At 40.9% G+C, this 6225-nt stretch overlaps 1 long non-coding RNA gene across 1 annotated transcript; it reads left to right on the top strand.

Annotated features, from left to right (window-relative positions):
- Window positions 1-1322: 1322 nt before the first annotated feature.
- LOC115546456 (uncharacterized) lies at window positions 1323-3307 on the top strand. The gene is made up of 4 exons (XR_003977223.1): window positions 1323-1412; window positions 2154-2223; window positions 2327-2481; window positions 2793-3307. It is a non-coding gene; the product is annotated as an uncharacterized LOC115546456 (long non-coding RNA).
- Window positions 3308-6225: the final 2918 nt, after the last annotated feature.

Genomic DNA, 6225 nt, shown 5'->3' with positions numbered 1-6225 from the left:
CAATACTTAGTTGCAGCTCCTTTTGCCTGAATTGCTGCAGCAATACGGCGTGGCATGGAGTCGACCAGTCTGTTGCACTCCTCAGGTGTTATGAGAGCCCAGGTTGCTTTAATAGTGGCCTTCAGCTCTTCAGCATTGTTGGGTCTGGCATCTCGCATCTTCCGCTTCACAATACCCCATAGGTTTTCTATGGGGTTAAGGTCAGGTGAGTTTGCAGGCCAATCAAGAAGAGGGATACCATGGTCCTTAAACCAGGTACTGGTAGATTTGGCACTGTGTGCAGGTGCCAAGTCATGTTGGAAAATGAAATCGTCACCTCCATAAAGTTGGTCCGCGGCAGGCAGCATAAAGTGTTCTAAAACTTCCTGGTAGACTGCTGCATTGACTCTGGACCTCAGGAAACACAGTGGACCAACAGCAGCAGATGACATGGCACCCCAGACCATTACTGACTGTGGAAATTTTACACTGGACTTCAGGCAACGTGGATTCTGTGCCTCTCCTGTCTTCCTCCAGACTCTGGGACCTTGATTTCCAAAGGAGATACAAAATTTACTTTCATCTGAAAACATAACTTTGGACCACTCAGCAGCAGTCCAGTCCTTTTTGTCTTGAGCCCAGGCGAGACGCTTTTGACGTTGTCTCTTATTCAAGAGTGGCTTTACACGAGGAATGCGACAGCTGAAGCCCATATCTTGCATACGTCGGTGTGTGGTGCTTCTTGAAGCACTGACTCCAGCTACAGTCCACTCTTTGTGGATCTCCCCCACATTTTTGAATCGGTTTTGTTTGACAATCCTCTCCAGGGCGCGTTTATCCCTCTTGCTTGTACACTCTTTTCTACCACATCTTTTTCTTCCCTTCGCCTCTCTATTAATGTTCTTGGACACAGAGCTCTGGGAACATCCAACCTCTTTGGCAATGACCTTTTGTGTCTTGCCCTCCTTCTTTAAAGTATCAATGGTCATCTTTTGGACAGTTGTCAAGTCAGCAGTCTTCCCCATGATTGTGTGTCATACAGAATCAAAACGAGAGACCATTTAAAGGCTTTTCCAGGTGTTTTGAGTTAGTTAGCTAATTAGAGTGTGGCACCAGGTGTCTTCAATATCTGACCTTTTCACCATATTCTAATTTTCTGAGATGTTGAATTTAGGGTTTTCATTGGTTGTCAGCTATAATCATATTCTTTTTGGCAAAAAACACTTATAATGTATCAGTCTGTTTGGAATGAATGTATACATTCTACAGGTTTGACTTTCTAAATGGAATTAATGAAATAAATCAACTTTTTCATGATATTCTAATAATATGACCAGCACCTGTATGTTCTAACCTGAATCAGATCCTGAAGAAGGAGAGGAGGCTCCTGCAGAACCTAAGACTCCGAGAATTCAGCAGGATGCTTCTGAATGGTTAGTCAAAGAAAAACTTTCTGTTGTTTAAGGAACTTTTCAACGTCATTGTCTGAGTTTCCCGTATAAGTTAGACGCTAGCTGCTGGCACTAGATATATAGAAGACATTAGGGTTGACGCGGTGTGGACATTTTCACACCGAGTAATACACTCGCGTCAACACCGGTATTACCGAGTATACACGGTAGGCCTATAAACTTTGAAACTAGGTCAACCGCCATCTTCTCCGTCAACTCTCCTCTCACACTCTGTGACAGTGTCTGAATCGCCGTCTAATCAATACTTCATTCACTGCCTCTTCCGTGTTCATTAGAATATTATAAATAGTCTGCGTTGGGTTCAGATGCTTGAATCAGACGATTGCAGGGACAGACCCTGTGATTCAGTATGCATGGTAAGGTGCTCTTGGAAAATATGTGTCATAGTAGTAGTGCAAACAAAATAAAAATAAGTATGTAGTAATCATCTTTAGAATCTAGGCGATTATATAGTAAGCCTATTGAATTTACACTAGTTATAACTATATTTTTCTTCTATTTCACAAAACCTGAAATTATGTCAACCAGATGTGTTTGTGTTGTAAACTTGAGAATGCCTAGCGCTACTGGACATTCACCTCAGGCTAGGAAAATGTAGCCATCTAGAGCACGTGGGAGCTATTATTGGTTGCAAATACTGGTATGCCAGGTTTATTTACTTAGCATTATACATGCATGATTTATTTGTATTTGTTTGTATAGGTGCACATGTGGAAATTGTGCCACAATGCAGTCAGAGCCGGAGAACGTATGCTGTCAGGAGGTGCCTCAGGTAACATTAGCAGCTACCTAACCCTTACCTACACTTATGTTTGCAGTGCATGATTTCTGATAACATGCCATTGCAGATACTCACCTTATGTTATCCATAATAGGTTACAAGACGGCAGGAACAGCTGGATGAAAGGCCTCCCTGTATGATAGACCATCCAGGTGTAGAACCGGTTTGTCTAAATGTGTTCTCGCTGCAGAACGCATTCAACATTTACAGAGCTGACGACGGTCCTTTGCGACTACGGGGGATAGAGCAGTGAGTTTTACCTATAATAACCTACTTGACTGTTCATACACAATAAACTAAATAAAGTCAGCCAATGCCACAATCTCACATCATATTTTAACATATAGCCAATTTTTTCATAAGCAGATACTGCATATTACGCATTAATTCACATAAAACATTGTACAGATACAATAAACATTTATTGAATGCTGTCATGAATATTTGTGCATTTAAATACAGTATAAGTGAAGAATTGAGATGAGATGAGAAATGAGAAAATGTCAACAGAGATGTTGACATTGTAAAACCTGTTGACTAACAATGTTACATTTTCTCAGTCGTTACAGGTATTTAGCCTATATACATTTTGTGAGCTGGTGCTGGTGCTGTTATCCCATCATGCGTTGTTCTTCGTATACACCGGGAGTTTCCTGACGCCCATGGAAGATACGGAGGCTTCAAACCACCCTCCCTTGATTGAATCTGGAGACGTAGCTGGCGATGACCTCCTCCTTGTCTGGATGCTCATATTCTGAAGACAGTTCCGGCGGGATGTTTATCTTCAGAATCTCTGCTCTGTACGATGCTGGGTCAACAAAGACCTTCTCCATGATCATGTCCATCAAATCATTCACATACTCTGTGCAATACACACAAAAGGGAATCACTAGTTACTAAATAATTCAACAACTGTTCATGCATTGACATTTTGCACTTTGAATAATTTGTATATTTTCAGGTATTTATGTGCATTTATTTGTTTATTTTATTGTGTTGGAGTTTGTCTCATGTACTTTGTCTCATGTTCAATATAAATGTTTATTTTCTGAGTAAAATAAAAAGTTGACACTTACGGAATGTCGCCTCAGTCTTCACTGGTTTGACTCTGCACTCTCCCTTCCTGGCCTTAGGAAAGGTCAGTCTGAACATAAGATCCCCTAATGACGTAATGGCTTGTCCTCTATCAGAATTCTCATTGTAATGCAGTGCAGCCAGGTAGAGTCTATGACATTAAAAAGAAAAATCAATCATGAAAATAATTGCAAGAAATGGGAAAATGTTCACAACAAGTAATCTCAGCTTAATTTACCTGCACAGCATTCCTAGAAATGGATAGACCACATTTTTAGGAGCGAACCGCAGGATCACGGCGTGGAATGCCTCCAAAGAGGACGTCTGGAGGTGGGGACTGAGCTTTGCTATATCCCTCAGGCAGTGGTGGGTAGAGTGAAAATCTATACTCAAGTAAAAGTAAAATTACTTCCTTCAAAATCTACTTTAGTAAAAGTAAATATTCCAATTGGAAAACCTACTTGAGTAAGAGTAAAAAAGTGCTTTGTTTTAAAGCTACTCAAATTACAAGTTACTTTACATTTTTGTATTGGAGTGCTTAGATCAATGAAAAAGACATAACGTGTTAGAATGCGTGAGTGAGTGAGGGAGAGAAAGAGATGCACTCCTAAAACATTTCTTCACAAGTTGTACAATAAAAGCAATATGCACAACAAAAAATGTAATATCATTTCAAACAAATTTGCATTAAGCTCTGTGCATGTGACAAAAGGCAAGAGCTTTGTAGGAACACAACCAATTAAACACAAACGAGACTGACTTGGTTGGCTGATTGGGCAATCAGATTTATCCAGCCTACGCACATAGCATGCACGCACACTCACAGAGCCAGACACGACAATGACGAACAAGTAGTGAGTGGTGTGCAGAATACAGTGTAACATAGTATCTTTAGATTTATATAAACTATACGGGGACCGTAACTCCGCACCCCCTGGCGAAAATATCTTCCTGCGCGTCTGCAGCCATGCGTTTCTAGTCCTCGGTCCCAACGTAACGGTCGACTTGTCTCCTCGGCTATGGAATTGCAACAATGTTGCAACCTAGGGAGGGTGCGTCGCTAAAGTGTACGCTTGTATTAGTCAACGAAGATAATGTCTTGATCAAAATACTCATTTTAATGAAGGCACAATGGAAAATGTAATTGAGTAAAGAGTAGAATTCTAAATCAAATATTTACTTGAGTAAGAGTAAAATTACAGACTTAAAAACGAAACCTGAAAAGTACTCGTTACCCGAAAAATCTACTTTTTTACTCATTTGCGTTACTTGTAATCCGTTTCTACCCACCACTGCCCTCAGGACTGTCTTCTTGGTCAGCTCCTTCTCCAGTTTGTAGAATGCAGGAGTTGCTGAAAGACAAAAATATCATACATTATATCCTACTTATTGGTAAGTATCCAAATTATTGGTTGTGCCAAAGTCCTTGAAGGACACAGTAGCCTGGACAGCTGTAACAAAAAGTATACATTTATGATAGCAGGGCATTCTTAGGCATAAAACATGACTGCACTGTTACAGTATAAACACTACCAACCTTCACTTCTGTAATGTGAACGAAGAGTCTTCAAAGAGAGTTGTGTGCCAACATGGTGTCTCTGAGGTGGCTCAGTATTGCAGCCAATATCCCTTGTAGCAGGTAACTCCGATGATGCATGATGCTCTGAGGCCTATTGGAAAAAAACATGTCAACCTTATCTTGAATGTATGTGTCTGTATCAAGCATAACTATAATATACAAATTATATTCACAGTGTATATATAATTACTATTCACATTAAAATGAATTGTATACATTCTCCCTGTGCCTTTAGATACCTCCCTTCCTCTCTCTGGATGGGAGCTTCATTGGTATTTGAATTGCCATTGTAGCCACGAAATCTGATACTCAGGCCATGTCTATCGAATGACTTCTTTGTTATGTAGATTCCGTTAACTGTCTTGCAGTCTCAACGATGGTCACTCCAACTCCCCTATGTTACATTTGGATTAACTACCCACATTGCGAACGTTTCCCCATAAAAATCTCGTTTACCCATTGTCTCACTGAATGTATCCTTGGTAGCTTTGCAGCATGTGCTCTCCCTAGCCTTTCATCGTTTTCAATAGAAAAACTCACGCCACAACACGTGGATCAGTTCATGCCAATCTACTAAAGAAACACACAGCTAATTATTTGTATACTTACATGTCCCTCGTCTGCAGGTATTCCACGCAAAGTTGGAAGGGACCCCTCGTAGAGATAAAGTTTCACAGCTAATCCTTCCGTGTATTGACCGAAGTTGGAGAAACAGTCATAAAGTGGTTATAGCGCAGACCAACAGGTTTTTGCCAACTGTAGCCGGGACTTCGCCATCAAGAATGAAACCAATCCACGTCGCTCTTTCGTCCTCTGGGAAACGATGGAGGGATTTGTGGACGTCCATACAGCCAACAACAGAACACCTCTTGTGAATCCTCAACATGATGAATTTCAAACATGCAACAATAGGCCGTATCTTACTTATACTCTGATTGAAGGGGGGTGGGGAAGTGGGAGGTCATATTCAAATGAGCGCCCCTTCCTACGTAGGAACGGGCGCTGAAACTGACTCGCTCGTGTGGTAGCTTGAGGCGGGCTGCTTCCAGAAATGCGTATCTTACTCAAAAAATCATGTACAGACATTTTTCAAAGTTTGTATGCGTGTGGGAGCACCATATACCCACAACAACACCCCAAATCCCAGGAAAAGAGCTGTTTTCATAGTATGTCCCCGTAGGCCAATGCTGTGGTAAAGTGTGTAAAGTATGACCAAGTGTTTCTTTCTGTTCAATAGATAGAACTTTATCAATCCCCTGTAGGAGAAATGTGTTAATGTTTGTCCCTATAAAACAATAATGGTAAAAAAATACAAAACATGACGGTAACTCTAAAGTCAA

Source organism: Gadus morhua, chromosome 7 (assembly GCF_902167405.1).
Source record: "Gadus morhua chromosome 7, gadMor3.0, whole genome shotgun sequence".
In the NCBI taxonomy this organism is placed as follows: Eukaryota; Metazoa; Chordata; class Actinopteri; order Gadiformes; family Gadidae; genus Gadus; species Gadus morhua.
This window is presented reverse-complemented; position numbering and strand designations above follow the sequence as displayed.